The sequence below is a fragment of the Anastrepha ludens genome, chromosome 4, assembly GCF_028408465.1.
Source record: "Anastrepha ludens isolate Willacy chromosome 4, idAnaLude1.1, whole genome shotgun sequence".
Taxonomy (NCBI): domain Eukaryota; kingdom Metazoa; phylum Arthropoda; class Insecta; order Diptera; family Tephritidae; genus Anastrepha; species Anastrepha ludens.
Window position 1 is genome coordinate 27,186,469 of NC_071500.1, and position 17,403 is coordinate 27,203,871.

The following is a 17,403-nucleotide window of genomic DNA, read 5'->3' on the forward strand; positions in this document are numbered from 1 at the left end:
CTCCATTTAAGGAATTTCATTGCATTTAAAGCGGTAATTCTTTACTGTAAAGTAGCCAAACGCAAATCTTTGCAAAACAACATTTAAACGAAAACAAAAATCACATTTCCCTGCAAGCAATGCAATGCTTATTTGAATCTATGGAGATAGCGCTAGAAAGCTTGCAAGAGACACATAGCCGCAAACACATTCTTGGCAAATAAATAACCCAGCAAAGGATAGAGGATGCAAATTAAAACGAATAAAAAAGGTAATAGAAGAAATAAGTGCAGTAGCAGGTAACCGCAAACCGCAGAAACGCGATGCATTCGTACCGCCACCGCAAATGGACACTAGCGCACAAGAGGCGAGCAATCAGCAAACCGTCCATCAGGTGTGTGGCATGCAACACTCTAGCGTTGGTATGTTGTTAGCGGTGAGTGCTGCTACACTATTGCCATCAGCATTCGATGTTGCTGTTTTGCAGAGCGTTAACAAAAAATTCAGAGACGCAGAGCTGCTTCGACACATTCATTTATTTATTTGCGAGTGCTAATGGAAAACGCGTATCAATGAAGTTGATGAAGTGCTGATGACCACCACCACCATGACGTTACGTATGATAGGTAGTAAGAAGTGCCACGGTGACGGTGTAGAATATACGAATGCGCATAGATGAGAAAAAATGCAGTAAATTCTTCGTTTACTTTGGAGAGTTTGTGGTGGTGCGCTGCGTTTGGCTGCAATCAACAAATAAATATTTGCATGGGCAGGCACGTTTTGATTATTTGTGTGTGTTTCAAGCATCTACTGCTTTTTGCATTGGTCCCGATGGCATGCCACTATTTGTGATTCATTGGAAACGGAAGCTGTTGTCGCTGTAGCATGATAAATTATGATTTCGCTGCTCACAACAATAACAACAAGAAAAAAAAGAAAATAACAAAAAAACAGCTCCAAAGCGCTTGATTGCACATAGCGCGCTATGTTGCCGATGTCTTTTTAAGAGATGCACAAGTAATAAATAAATTGGAATACACTTTAGCGTGCTGGAAGAAGCCACTTGTGGCATATCTATCAATTTGCGTTGCCGGCTATGTGGAAATCAGGAAATTAGTAACTGCGGAAAAAGAAATTTAAATCATGGTATTCATGACAGAATTAAAGCTGTGCGAGATAAACTTCTGTTTATTCAAAACTTCCTTCAAAAAGTTTAACTCTCAAAGCAAGAATCTGTGGGTAGTTCGAAAAGTACCAAATTTAGTCGTGCAGTTTCGACAGGTATGTGAGAAATATTTTAATATAACGCCTAAGTAGGCTACCGTGAACCAAGATTTCAAAACACGATTCCGAAATCTTCAAATGCCGTACGAGCAGACCCTAAACAAAAAACGACTCTGGAAATTTAGGTAAAAATACGTACATAACAAACGGCGGCCACTATAACCGACTGGGTTAGTCCATTTAGTAGTGCTACTGCTCGAAGACCCCTTGAAACACGACATAATAGAAACAGTTTTTCTAAAAACTTCCACCCCTTCTCCGGGTGTATTTCTACCACGAAAAATCTCCGGATAAAAACACATAACCATTCGGATGCGGCATAAAGCTGTAGGTTCCTCCACAAATAGGAGGAAGAGCTCGGTCAAACAACCAAAAACGAATGTAAACACCAAAACTCCAAAACGCAAACTTAATCATCCGATTTTGATTTTTTTATTCAAAAAGATATCAGCCTTCAAAAATGGTCTTCACATGGACAATGGACACAGATACAGTCGGTTTTACTTAACCGATTTTGATCAAATAAAATTTAACTGACGTAGACTTGCTGTCGCTATCGTGTGAACTCCGATAGTTAGCAGAAAAAAAACCGGGTTTTCATCTTTGAACGTCCGCCATTTTGTAAATTTTTTTTGTTTAAAAATCGTAGAGCTGTGAGTCCTAGAACCCGCGCCGCCAGCGATATACCGTTTTTGGAAGACTATGTTTTGAAGGCTGAACAGTTTTTGAACATACCTCGTATGACCAGACAAAAAAAAATTATTTTATTTTTTAACAATGGATCAAAAAATAAAATACTCAAAACAAACATACAAAATCATTTTTTTACTTCAATGAGGCGAGGCCCTAAGGGGGGAAACCAGTTTAGACTGATCAAAAATCAACTTTTATTTATTGCATAAATTGTTAGTATAACTACTCAAGAATATGTGGTAAAAATTTTTAAGCGAAATCCGAATTACTGATTCTATGAGCACTTACGTGACCGCCCCTCGGTTCAGCACCGTAGCGCGCGGTAGTTAGAACGGCGTTTCTCTCGAAACGACTTTTTTTCAACTGGTGGGCCTTCTAGCTTAAAAAGTTATCGACCAATCGTTCAAAAATTTTTCGAGATTTTTTCTTTATTCAATTCTAATTTATATGAACCTAATTCTGGGATAATATTATTATTTAAAATATGGTTTTTTAAGCAAAATAGATAAAAAAATATGGCATAAAAAAATACGTTGTGTTGAAGCGCCTCAAAAGCATGCAATTTTCAATATTTTTTACCATAATCAGGTTCATATTCTTAGGAAATCTGTTGTTAATAAAAAAAAATTGCTGTTGATTTCAGAGAAATATTGCAACTTCAGGAATTCCCACCAGCAAAATACTCGGATGGCAATCGTCCACGCTCTAACGCCACTATTTCCGGCGGAAATGGCTAAAAAAATTTAAAAGTGTACTTAAAAATATGAATAAAATACCCTCCTGGTTAAAACAATTTCTGATTATTCCTTCCTTGTTCAAAAAATTCACGAAAAACTCCAAAATTTCAGCCTGCTAAACCGGTTTCCTCCCTTAACCACCATACCTTACAAAAAAATTATTTTAACACCGGACGCTACGATTTACGAACATTATCCAAGCACGGAATTAAATATTCTACTATAGAAAAGGAATTAGTATTCAGACAGATCATACACCACTTACCTGGTTTTGTTATATAAAAGAACCAAATATGAAGTTAAGTCTGAAGCAATTCAGAGATATCAATTCAAACGGCTTAGAGCTACGAAAATATTCACAGAGACGTCGAAATACCTATGGCAAAGACCGAGGTGGTAAATAGTAGAAAGAAATAGGAAATAAAACCACTCAAACCCCTTGGTAAATGCCTTACGTTCTGCAACAAATCGTAGCCGTGGGCGAAGGAAATATTTTTTAGCCTTCTAAGGAGCGACTGGGAAATGCGCAGCTGAACTGTAAATTAGTTGTGATATTTTAAAACTTGCTGTTAGGCTAAAAAACGGATTGAAAAAAGAAATAACTTATATTTAAAAATATATTTAGGTGATGGGAAAAGCCAAAACAACGCCCAGTAAAATAGATTTTCGGTGGGGTTGTTCGAAGTGTTGCTCACTCTCACACGCTCTGTTGCTGCTTCAACATCTCTACTGCGCCTACAAAAATCATTCTGCCTAACCCTAAACCTGTTGGCAATATGAAATTAACCAATTTTCTTTTATTATTAATTTCACTTGTTTCATAGAACAAAAGTTTGGACCACCGCTGCGAGTGTCATTCAGTTGCGATTTCGCTTAGCAACAGAGGCCATTGTTGGCAGTAAAGTTGCCTAATTAAAACATCCCCGATAACAACTGATTTATGTAGTATAGGTAAATATAGGTATGTCTAGGTATATATACAAACCCCCACAAATGAGAGTGCGTTTCAAAAATGAGTTAAATTAAACTGAAAAGCCAAAACTAAAACAAAGAAGAATGCTATGCAACTGAAACAAGAGGAGATGAATATCTTAAGTTAGTTCTGGTCTTTAGAGCTAAGCTGAAAGTGCACAGATGACTTAAGGCATCAAAATTTGCATGCAACAATGGCAAATGCGTATGTATACACACATATTTGTATATATGTACAGGATAAATGTTTCACCAGGCAATGGGCTGGGCTGAAGAGTATAGAATATACTTGTACAATTGCCGACAGTAAAATAGCGTCAGTTTTGTACTTGACATCTATCTTCTATATATGTACATCTGATGAAATATAGTCTCGAAATACTTATATGGTTAAAGGTATTATGTAGTGCATTAGTTTCGCAAAGAATGCTCCGACTTCCAAAGGTTTTTTTGCAATTTAAAACTTAGCTATCCGGGAAGATTAATTTGAACAAAATTTGCAGGAGTACAAGTATATAAAAAAGTGTGGTCAATATGCAAAAATGTAGTAAAAAATCAGCAAACCAATAGCTATTACATCGACAATGAATTAATCGACTGAAATAATTCGTATTCATGAATACGGAAATGCGAACACCCCACATGCACATACGGTGACGTAGCCGAAGATGACGCTGAACACAGCCTTTTTCAATGTATGCGTTGGGAACAAGAACGCCGAAGGCTGGAGAATGCAGTCGGTGACAAAACCACTGAAAATGTAATCGATAAGATGCTAAGCAGCGAGGAAGCGTAGGAAATCATCAGTGACTTCGCGGAAAAAAATCTCCTGATGAAAAAGCGGGACCTGGACGCAGGCACACAGGCATAGATCTTGTAATGAGGACGATGGAACGCCACTCTGAAGCATTGCGAAAGCTGTTCAAGGGTGGGCGACGGTCTTAAACAAGAAAAAGCTTTTAGTCGACGGTTTTAAACAAGGAAGAGCTTTTACCTTCACATCCGCAAAAAACATCTGCAGTTAAACTTTAAAATGTTTACTTTCGTTCTGCATCAATAAAATTAGTTCATGATTTTCTAATCAAGCAAAATTTTTTAAATAAAAAACACATTTTTTGACAAAATTGCTGTTTGCGTTTTGATCGTTGTGCTCTTATTTCCGGACAAGAACTACATTTTTTGTTACTAATTCGTTGGAAATAGTTACTGGTCAATCTGTAACGACCAGTGGGCACATCAATCTAACAACCTTACAACTGAGTCGGTGGACAGGTTTAAAGATCCAACAATATTCAGCTACCAATGAGCAGGTGGCTGCAGTTCAAGTTTTAATACTTTGAAATTGTAATGCGGAAGCACTATCTTTCTATTCGATAGACACATTAGTAGATACTCTAACGAGCCAGTACAGAACAGAATTTTTAAATTCTCTCAACCTTTCCGGAATGCCGTCATATAAACCATTAATCACAAATTACATTATTAAATGTATGTTAGCGGTATTCTTCAATAATCGCCTTTATTTGTCATTGTTTTTCTGATTGTGAAAGAAAGTGGAGTGCCTATATCGTATGAATTACTACTTCCGTTTTGCACAATTTTCACCGCTGAAGCAACAACAGTTCTCTACGCCATGCAGTATTCGTCAAAACCCAAGGGGAAATACATCACATGCTCAGAGAGCATGCCCTATTTGCAGGCCATAAAAAACTATAATAACTCCCATCACATTATTGGAACCATAGGAAATATTCTGATTGTTCAGCCTCATAAAATCTGAGTCATGTGGGTACCACGGCATTCATATTCATGCATCAACGGGAATACAATCTACTGCCAGGATATGAGCGTTACTCCTCGTACCACATTAAATTTTATATGTATGTAAAAATGAAGTTTATCGACTCATAGAGCAGCAGAGGCAAACCAAACTAGTAGCTGACTGAATTCACTATAGCCATCACTACTCCAAGATTAATCCTAATCTCGTACTAAACTAAGCTATCTATCATCCCTCACATCTCACTATACTATGTCCTACACTGGCTTACGCATTGGTCACAGTGTAATCACTAACGTATACATATCTACTATACGCGAGGCAACCAAGCCTGTATCCATTTTGTAATACTTCAGCTCGTATTCTGCACTTTTAGCCTTTTACCCGGGACTAGATAGACAAAGGCACCAAAATTTTTACGGCCACGGTGCACTATCGCTACTAATTAACCCTTCGGATATTAATATTTCCAAAATCTATAAATTTTTGAAGGAATCTGATCTTCTATGAGGTATATAACCAGCAACTCTTCACCAGGCAGCTGAAAGCCTCCGTTGCTAGCGCTGCGTTATATTTTTGTTTATTTAACTTTTTTTTTTGTTCTTTAGGCTTTCAGAAAAAAAAAAAAATACTCGATATGAAAAATCATATTAAACAACATTCCCACGGCAAACAACACCTCGAAACGAACCTTACCATTGACTGGTATACAAATAATAACTACACAAGCACCCATATAACAGACTTTCTATAAAACCATAAAAAAACACAAAATTTATCAAAATTTAAGAATGGAAGAATGTTCGATAAAACGTAATATAATGGTTTAATCATCAAACTTTATTTTGTCGCCTTCAAAATAGGCTCCATTCGAAGCAATATAAATATGCCAACGATTAGACCAGTCATCAAAGCACCTTTTACACGCATTTGAAGAGATCTTCTTCGGCGAATTCTTCTTAATGGTCTCTATCGACTCAAAGCGGCGTCCGCGGAGTGGCAATTTAAGTTTTGGGAAAAGGAAAAAGTCACCGAGGCCAGTGAATACGGTGGCTGTTCGATGATATTTGTCGAGTTTTTGGTCAAAAAAGTGTTCCCAATATGAGTCTTGTGAAGCGGTGCATCATCATGGTGCAAGATCCATGAGTTTTCTTTCCACAAATTGGGCCGTTTCCTGCGCACATTCTCTCTCAAATGTCGCAAAAATTTCCAATTCTTTATTTATAGTAGAACCATTTGGGACAAGTTCCGAGTGCACAGCACTATTATAATCAAAGAAAAGGAGTAGTATGACTTTCACTTTTGACTAACTTTAACGTGGTTACGGCACGTTGGGTTTCGGCTCATGTGGAAGTGCCATGCAGCCGACTGTGTACTGGTTTGCATGTCAAAATCATATACCCACATCTCACAACCTGTTGTGATGCGCTGGATAAACGTTGGATGCGAATTCACTTGCTCAAGCATGTCTTCAGCCACCCTCTTCCGAAGTTTTTTGAAAGAAATTCGACTCTCTTGGAACGAGTGGAGGAGCCACGCGTCTCATGCCCTTCTCATGGTGTAAAATGTTGCGAATTGATTCGTGAGACACGCTGAGGTCACGAGCTACCTCCCTCAAACTTAAATGATGGTTTTCGAGCACCATTTCCTTGACTTTGTCGACGTTTTTATTCGTTGAAGGTGTTGATAGGCGACCAGATCGGGGCAAATCTTCCACGACTTCTCGGCCCTCTGCAAAAGTCTTATATCCATCGTAGACCCGTGTTTTTGATAAAATACACTCACCATAGACTTTCTGCAACATTTCCACCGATTCGGCACACGAAATCCCGTTCAAAATACAAAATTTAAGACAAATTCTTTATTAGGCATTTTTATGCATAGTGAAAATCGCAGGGCACTCCTGCGGTTGACTAATATAAGTAAATGCCAAAAACAAGCTAATTGAGAGATCACGCTCAAGCTCTGCGACACTATAGAGGACAGTTGTACCAACATTCCAGCAAAAAAATTTAGACATATATCAATAATTTTTTGACAAAATGCATGTATGAAATTATCGAGCTTAAGGCCTAGCTGCTATAGCTCCTAACCCAAATAGCTGATACAATGTATGTTGTAGGCTAATTTCTTATAAATAAATAATAATAAAAAATATTTTTATAGTGCTTATTTTATGATGAAGCTGTGTGAAACAAGATGCCGGTTGCTAGTGCACTAAGGGCGCTAAATAAAAGTAAAAATTATGATGTTTTATGAATCCTCATATCAGTGTCCGCAACTGTATTCATATAGCAACGAGCAAACTAACAAAGCAACTTGCAAATGAAGAATTGTATGAGTAATTTTGCAAAAGCAATTGCAACTCGAGACCTGCTGAAGTTGTAATCCGTCTGTGGTCATAAATGCGGGCTTGATGGAGCACGCCCAAGTAGTCAAGCAACTCAGAAAAGTTTAACCGATACATAAAAAGTGAAAAAATACAAATAAAACCGTAGAAGTGGAAAAAAGCAAATAACAAGGAAACTTTAAGATGCTGGAAACAGCAAAAAAAAAACACAAGCAAAATGCAAACTTACAGGTTCAGAAACTTAATCTGTCTCTGAATGCGACGCAGTCGCATGCTCCATAGATCGTGTTGAGCAAACAATGAAATAAAATGAAACCGAGCTAAGTGTGTAAACCCAAAGAAATAACGAAGCAGTCAACAGCTATCTGAACAGACGAAAAGGCAACCGAGCAATACCATTCACAACAAATGAAATGAAAGTCAAACGGGGAGGTGCACGTGGGGTAAATTAGCGACCAGTCCACCGAACGACTCAACTGAAGAAAACTGCATAGAAACTGATGTTAATAAGTAAAAAAAAAAAACAGTTGCATTGTTAGTCATAACAAAAATACATATGTATGTATGTATGCATGCGGCAATGCAAGCATAAAATGACCAACGACACAGCGGGAGCAGTATAAATAACGGTAATATTACCATCAACAATTGAATACATTCGTACAACGTTTTGGTCTCGAGCATGTCTACATTTCTCGCAAATACGCATGAAGTAATCAGCATAAGACGTGGGCTGACGGCATGCGGAGAGGAGCGAATGAAGTAATATTGCTGAAGATGGAATTAGACAACCAGATAAACGGCTGGTTGGAGATTTACAATTGGACTTACAGTCGCCGCAGGCATAAACACTTGCGATCAAGGGCGCAAAACAAGCAACCCAGTGCCGAGTTAGACGTAGTTGGATAGAAAAAATACTGAAGTGAATTAAAAGATTTGTGGTTTTAAATTTTAAAATTGTTTCCATTTCATATATTAGCAAAAGGAAACCTTTAATGCCACCTTTTTGTATTCTTTCACAGTTTTAGTACCAAATTTAGGTACAGGCGGCAGGTCAAGGTTGCGTCTTACCACACCTCAAGGATGTGCTCAAAGTTACCAAAATAGTTGCGGCCTTGGAAGAATAAAAACTTAAAATCTAGAAGAATGTGGTGTATGGGTTATGCGAAGGGTGCGGATCCAAAGCCAATAGTGGACATGAAACATCAGGTTATAGAAAAATTGTTCTTTGTTTTCTCTATAACAGAGATACCACGTTCCGTTCTTAAAAATTAGCGTTATATGACAGGTCGTATCGTTCGTAATTGGAGCAATGAGGCAAGAGGGAGAGACTGAATTGGAGGAGAATTGCTGATAAAGCCATGGTACACCACAGACTGTGTAGCTAAGAGGAAGAGAGAAAGGGAGGGTAAATGCCTATTTTCAAACCAAAATTATCTTGGACAAAGAGCGGGTAATACGTTTCTACCAGGTTAAATAAAGAGTTTTCCAATAAGAGGTGTTATTTTGATATGCAAAGAAAAATGCTTTTTTTTAATATAAATCACCAGATGTTAATTTCATTATAGAGAAGAAGGTACGGCGTTCATAGTGGAAAATAACATCAGGCAAATGTCCACCATGACCTTACAAGAAAATAGCCTTTTCATGAAATTTTCCATAACCGAATTGCAAATTTTCCATCACGAATTCCATCTTTGAAGCCTTGAATCGACCCTGGGCTGTTGGCGTAGACCTTCTCTTTCACGTGGTCCCAAAGAAAAGTCACAAGGTGTTAAATCACATGACCTCGGTGGCCAATTGTGATCACCTCTTCGAGAGATAACATGGTCCGGAAACTTTTCCCGTAAAAGATCAATGTTTTCGTTGCTTGTGTGCCACGTAGCGCCGTCTTGTTGAAAATAAACGTTGTCCAGATCAATACCATCCAATTCTGGCCATAACAAATCTTTAGTCATCTCTCAGTAGCGCAATCCATTCATTCATAACGCCTGTTATTGGAAAACCCTGGCGGATAGACGAACTAAATTGACTTCTCCCATCATTCTGATTCCTTTATCCTGTTACATACAACCGTTCTGTGCACTAAATAATCATAGTCTTGTGCACAGGTGAGCCCGGGTTCAATTGAAATTAAATACGTGCGGAATATCGCATCATTTATCATTCGCCTCAGCCTCTGTGGCAGTCATTCGATTTACGAGTGGTAGTGCGCTCATTACAGTGGGTTTCATGACTTGAAATAACTCTGAGAAAACAATCGAGGGGTGTCAAGTCACATGATCGTGATGCCCAATTGGTGAACGCTTGCCCCGAAATGAGCCAATCGCCAATATACTCCTTCAAAACTTGTATGGTATACTTATTGCACCACCTGTTTGAAACCACAGTTTGAATATGTTGATTTTGGCTACAGAAAGTCGGTTAACATTGCTTTAATGGTACTCAATATTGATTGTAACGGTGTCTTATTTCTCATTTCTAAGGTCTAATTTCTTCCTAACGCAGCTATTAAGTGGACACGGATGTTTCCAAAAATATCTACATACATCGCCTAGACTTAGAGGAGACGGTCGAACATGTGGCTTTCTATTGTAGCAGGTTCGTTAAGGAACGCGATGACCTAGCAAGAACAACTGGTGTGTATCTGACGCCCATTAACCTAGTTCCGCAAATGCTTGAGTCGAATGAAAAATGGAGGGCAGTGCAAGCTTTTGCAACTCGAATTATCGTGGAACTTCGCAACATTGATTGGTGGCGAAGGAACGATGCGAGACAAACGCGGCAGCAACCACAACTGTCACATTGATAAAAAGCAGCAAGACGAACAGTAGACGCATATAACTGACGATTGAGCATCGAGCATGAAAAAATGCGCGGCAGCTGGATTTCATTGGTAACCTTGGAATAAATTTCTTTGCTAACTGGTCACCTCACACAAGACGATGTGCTCTATAAACCGGAGAAGAAGCTTTGTAAAACATCTACTAAAGGATGTGCATTTCATATTCACAGCAGCTATTGTTTTGTCGCCAATCTAAAGGGGCAAGAGAAACATGAAAAAACGTACTCTAACACTATGGTCTCGAAAGATATGACCACATTTCTTTATAGAAAAACAAAATTCTAGGATGCAGTATTTTTGATTATCTGATGGCCAGAAATTGTATATTTATGTATACGCTGATTAAATTTAAAGCCCTCAAATACCTTTACGAGAAATTAAGATTGCTGAGAGTTAATGGGCATCAAACACTGATGGTATCCAAATATTTTTACTTGTCCTCATCAAGGCTTCTCTTCATTCATTCTGTGAGGCTCTGGAATTCTATTCGAGAATCTAAGAAGACTACTATGAATAGGCGTAACTACAAAGGGGGTAATCACTATTGTTTTAATCCTGTAAATTGAATTTGTTTGCAATTAAACTGTCTTCTTTTCTTGATCTCTTTATTTATTTTTACACTGCTTTGTATTTATCTTTACGAGCCTTACTCTGCTCAGCCCTTGTCGTTAAATCTTAAATGTAATTATCAGAAGCTATATTTAGATTTACTACCTTTGTATATCTGACTGCTAGTTTTAAGCTTACATTATCTTTCTTCTTCTTCTTGATTGGTCTGATAAGTGATTTTGGTCGAGTTTAACAAAGCGCGCCAGTTGTTTCTTCCTCGTGCTAACCGGCGGCAATTCGACACATCAAGTGGAGCAAAGTTCTTCTCCACCTACTCTTTCCAACGCAGAGGACGCCTTCCTTTTCCTCTACTACTATCTTCTAGTACCACTTCGAATCCTTTAAGACCGGGAGCGTTAGTACTCATTCGGACGACATGGCCTAGCCAGCGGAGCCGCTTCATCTTTATTCGCTGCGCTATGCTTATATCGTCATAAAGCGTATACAGCTCATTGTTCCAACGCCTGCGATACTCGCCGTCAGCCACATGAAAATGTCCAAAAAGCTTCCACAGAATCTTTTTCTGAAACACTCCAAGGACGCCTCATTGGATGTTGTCATCGTCAAAGCTTCTACGTCATACGTTAAGACGGCATGATGAGAACTTTGTAGAGTAAGTGGACTTGACTACTCAATTGCCTACTTAGTCCAAAGTAGCACTTGTTGGCAAGAGAGATTCTACGTTAAATTTCAAGGCGGACATTGCTATCGGTGTTAATGCTGGTTCCTAAATAAACGAAGTCTTTTACAACGTGGAAATCATAACTGTCAATAGTGACGTGGGTGCCGAAACGCGAGTGCGCCGACGGTTTGTTTGATGACAGGAGATGCTTCGTTTTGTCCTCGTTCACCACCAGACCCATTCGCTCTGCTTCTTTATCGAGGTAGGAAAAGGCAGAACTAACAGCGCGGTTGTTAAGTGCGATGATATCAATATCATCGTAATACGCCAACAATTGCACTTTCTTATAAAAATTGTGCCTCAGCGATTAAGTTCTGCCGCTCGCACGATCTTTTCCAGTATCAGATTAAAGAAGTCACACCACAGCGTTCACCCTCTCTGAAACCTCGTTTGGTATCAAACGGTTAGGAGAATTCCTCCCCAATTCTGACGGCGGTGCGGGTATTGCGCAACGTTATTTTGCATAGGCGTTTTAGTTTTGCGGCAATATCGAATTCAGGTATCGCGGTGCATAGGTAACTCATTTTCGTACTGTTGAATGCAAGTCGACGAAAAGATGATGTGTATCATTTCATGGGTATTTTCCAGGATTTGGCGGATTGTGATTACTTATTTTACGTTTACGTCACTTCATTTGTTTGCGGCTATAATCTGAAATTCTCAACAGGTTTTCGTTCATTATTTGTTATTTATTTGAAACTTGGCTTTCGCCTCAACCAATTAAAAATCTACCACAGCTCAAGACATTAATGAATGTTTGAATGTTTTGTAATTAGAACTTGTTAATCGGAAACATATTTTTAATCCTCAAGATCTATAAACATATTTTTCTATTATTTCATTATTTTCCATAAAAACTTCCCAAAACGAGTTACTTGCGTTTTGGGTCTCAAAAAACGTATAACTCCTTAACAGCTACATCCCACACGGTTTCGTTTTTTTATTCCTTGTCTATTAAATGTTTACTTATTCGCAACAAAAAGCATCAGAAATTTAAATTTTGCCACATTTTTAGTGGATTAAATTTCCAACAGGTCCCAACGATTTCGAGTAGCTGAGCCAAAAGTAGATTTGCGACAAGTGGTAGTTAATTTTAAAACAAAACTTTTACTTCGACTAATGAAAAGGCGAGCAACCAACCAAGATTTCGAGAAGAACAACAAAATGACTACGAAAACAATAAACGACAATTGTTTATTAAGTGTTTACATTTGTATGTGTGTGTGTGTGTGTGTTAAACAAAATAAATAAGTACGAATGAAGAGAAAAGTAAATTCAAGGCAAAGTGAAGCCACAGCCAAACAAATAGTGCTTGAGTATGTTTGCACTAACACATACATATCCATGAGTGTACTAGCAACGATACCCCAGGACATCCATGTGGGCTAGTGCGCCGCGGCAGCAGTGCTGGTGGTATTGTAATGCTTAAACGCCTAAAAAACGGCACTTGAGGCCAAAAGCGAGCAACTTGAGTAGTAGCAGATATTCAGCCAACCGTGCGATAAATGGGCATAGGTTGAACGTTTTGTGGGTTGATGAGCAATTAAATGCAACTCCACCCAAGCAAACAAATGCAACGAACGACACCACTCAACCCATCCGAATGACAGTGTACCTACGTACCAATATGCATGTATGGGTGTGTGTGTGTATAAGAGAGAGAGTGAGCAGAGTATTTATAGGTATGTACACACATACATATGCACACATATTTCTTTAGTTGTTCTCCACTCATCAACGTCATCACGCTGACATATAATCCGTGTATGCAGCGGCGACAAATGTCAAGCTGAAAATTAATTCACAAAAGCCTACGACAAAAAGGCAAAATGGGCGCAACAACACGAGTATAATGCAAATAAACATAAATAAAGTGCATAGTAGAGTGCTAAAAGCGGCTAATGAAGATAAAGTTGAGGACGAAGGTGATGATTAAATAGGAAATTATGATTATGGCAACAAAATGAACTGATGCTGCAGCTGCAGTTGCACATAAAGAACGAAATAAATAAGCATGAAAATGCCAACGGCTGTGGCATGCAACAAAGCAGAAAAGCGTCACTTGGTGTGAGTAAGATGAAGTTTTCTCAAATTCTTAGGTAAGCGTGAAAAACAGGACACTTAGAAGATGAAAAAAATATAATGAAAAGAAGAAGTGCAGAAGACTCCAAGTTGGGGCGCAAATGAAAACTTTATATACCCAGCGCATATTTTTATTTCAAATAAAAATACCATTTGTCTTTAATTTTTTTAAAGCAGCAGTGCCACGCCCAATTCCAAGTCCAATTTACTGTTATTGCATTATAGCTGTACTTAAGGGGTTATATACCTTGTGTTTTTCAAAAAAATCAAAATAAATTTTATTTCTTTATCGTAAAGTACAATCCCTTGAGAACATTTTCCAAAAATTTCATAGAGATCTGAGCAATAGATCGAAAGTTACAGCGTTTTAAATTGTGCGTCGTCACGTCCTGAGCGTACGGCCTCATGCGGCGCTTGAAACTTTAAACGCGATTATCTCAAAAACGTGTTTTTCCAAAAATGCTTTTGCGGTGGACGCGATTGCAAAAAAAGTATTCAACCGATTTTTATAATTTTTTTTTTAAATTGTTCGTAATTGATGTCGCCTCTTAGTGAACGATCAACTTTTTATGTATAAATTTTTATTTTGCAGATATGAATTTTTTAATGCCAATTTTAGGACTGTAGAAGTGGAGTTTTTTAAAAACATGTTCCTATTTTCACAAAAATCAAAATATTTAATATATTGATCGTTCACTAAGAAGATATAACCCTATACTAATGAAATCTTTTCGATTTTTTGATTTCAGTTGACTTGGTGGACTTGAATCGCGTCCTCCGCAAGCCTCTTCCAAAAAAAAGGGTCTTGGGGGAAAACGCCATAACTCCGCCATTTTTAAATATTTTTACACAAACAAAGCCTTTTTTTTTCTTTAAACATTGTAATATCCAATAATAAAAACTTTTATACAATAAAATTATTGCTACATATCTTTAAAAAAAACCCAACTTTCGCTAATTTCACCGGACCACAAGGTATATAACCCCTTAATTGCAGTGAATTTGTTTCAATAGTTAAAGAAATATCGATTCTTTATCAACTATGAAAACTACTGTTATATGGAAGGTAGGCGCGGTTGTTGGCCGACTAAGCGCGTGAAGCTTGTACTAAGACGGCACACCCCCTGGAACTCTCCTGGGGGGTTCCCCATACAATCATTTCAAAATATCACCATTTTTGGCCTTTACATGAGAAAATAAACTAAAAAGTTCGACCCCAAATTGGGGGACATCAGAATTCGTCTTAGAGGTATGGTTCCTTCGGCAAAGTTTCTTATTTTGATCCCTAGAATATGATTTTCACAGAGCAATGGGCGATTTATTTTGCCTCCCCACAAATCGACCCGGCCTAGTGATCAGATTAGGGTTTTTTGACAGATCACGCGTGACTACCGTCAAACGAAATACAAAATTTCTTTTAGTATTCATTGATATTTCATTTTGGAAAGACTCAACAACGTTTACAAATCATACAAATGCAGTACGAAAAGTGTTCAACGTGCGCTCAGGCCAACTTTTGGTGTATGGTGATGAGCCCCATTTTTGGCTTAATGACTAAATCAATAAGCAAAATTGCCGCATTTCGGCTGAGAAGCAACTCGAAGCCATTCAAGAACAGCCATTACATCCATTGAAAACAACCGTATGGTGCGGTCTATGGGCTGTTGGAATCATCGACCAGTATTTCTTCAAACACGAGGCTGGCGCCACAGTAACAGTGAGTGGCGAACGACATCGCGCCATTATAAACGACTTTTAGATGCCGAAAATTAAAGCCCGTGTTCTCCACAATATTTGACGGCGTGGCTTTTTCTACAGCCCTGCTTCACGGTATTTTCTGCCTTGTCGCTTCGGTGAGCAATTTATCTCTCTTCTCGGACCAGTGGATTGCCCACCAAGTTCGTGTGGTATCACACCTTTGGACTTGTATTTGTGGGGCTATGTAAAGTCTAATCGCTTTGTGGATAAGGTAGCTTCGATGGAGGAATTAGAAGCCAACATTACTAAAGTTATTGACGAGATGAAGACCGAAGACCTCCAGCGAGACGCGAGTCGTTCAAAATTGGTTCATACGGATGGCCGAGTTACGGCGCAGTTGCGGCCAACATTTGAAAGGGACTATCTTTAAAAATTAAAGTCATGAATGGTTCTACACAAAAATAATAAAGATTGCCCAATCAATTTGAATTTTCGTTGTTTTATTTCAATTTAAAATCTGATACCTCTAAATTTAACACCATTCACAATGTGTAATCTATGTTTGGTAGAGCTTGAGCAAGAAGTTTCAAAGATATATACAGTAGGTTCTGTTTTTATGCGGTAGATACGTTCCGCAAGAAACAGCATAAAAAAAAAACAGCATAAAAAAGCTACTAGTTCTATAGTAAAACTATAGATACGTTTCAAAAGTGCTAAAACCGCATAAATCTGAAATAATGTAATAAAATCGCATAAAAAAGGGCACTAGTCCCATATTATAACTATAGATACGTTCCATAGACCGCATGAATCTGAAATAATTAAATAAAATCGCATAAACAAAATATTGTATTTTTGAAAATTATATCTTTATTTAAGAAACGTCAGAATCGAAAAATAAATTTGAGTCAGAAATAGAATCAGACAATACCCACATGTTGCGCGTTCGTTTAGGATTTGGCGTAAAATCACTTTCGTCACTTGAGGAAATGTACACGTCTGATCTAGATAGTTATGCAGGCGATTCCATACTTGTAGGGTTAGCATTTCTGATGTAATCTGTGATGAGTTTTTGCTTAGCTGGTTTAGAATCTTGTTTACATGCATTTTGTAATATAATTTAAAAAAAAACCGCACTATTTCAAAACCGCATAAAAAAAGCCGCATAAAAACAGAACATACTGTATATACATTTTCTCGAAAGAAGGCGGTACCATTTTCCAATATTACTTATCTGTCTTGTTTCTTAAATCATTTCAGTTATATTTGGAAGTAATTATAGTAATACTGATTTTATTTTACGTTTTCAAAATCACCGTTATATGAAAAGTGGGCGTGGTGATTTTGCTTATTGTCAAGACCGACCTGCGTCGGCTCAAAGGCAATACAAATAATAAGTTTCATTTAGACAACTGAATCTTCATTCAACGGTCACTGAATTTTCATGCCAGACGGGAGAAAGAGATTGGAAAATAAGTTTTATCAGTTATTCCTAAAATGTTTAAAATTAATATGCCTATAAAATGATTCTACTAGAATGTAACAAACAACCGTTACGTGAAAACAGTTATAATACTCATAGACTCGCGCACAACCGAACTCGGGTATAATAAATGAATAGAAAACTCCCCCAGATATGAAAATGAAAAGAAATTTAAGTGACTAATGCACTTTTTAATGGTTTCAAGCTGT

The 17,403-nt window shown here is 37.9% G+C and overlaps 2 long non-coding RNA genes across 2 annotated transcripts in view; one reads left to right on the plus strand and one right to left on the minus strand.

Moving 5' to 3' along the window:
• Nucleotides 1–17,403, minus strand: part of LOC128861324 (uncharacterized) — a 113,491-nt gene that overhangs the window by 9,960 nt on the left and 86,128 nt on the right. The gene's annotated exons all lie outside the window — the stretch shown is intronic.
• On the plus strand, nt 8,469–11,168 carry LOC128861325 (uncharacterized). The gene is made up of 3 exons (XR_008454363.1): nt 8,469–9,004; nt 9,084–9,248; nt 10,282–11,168. It is a non-coding gene; the product is annotated as an uncharacterized LOC128861325 (long non-coding RNA).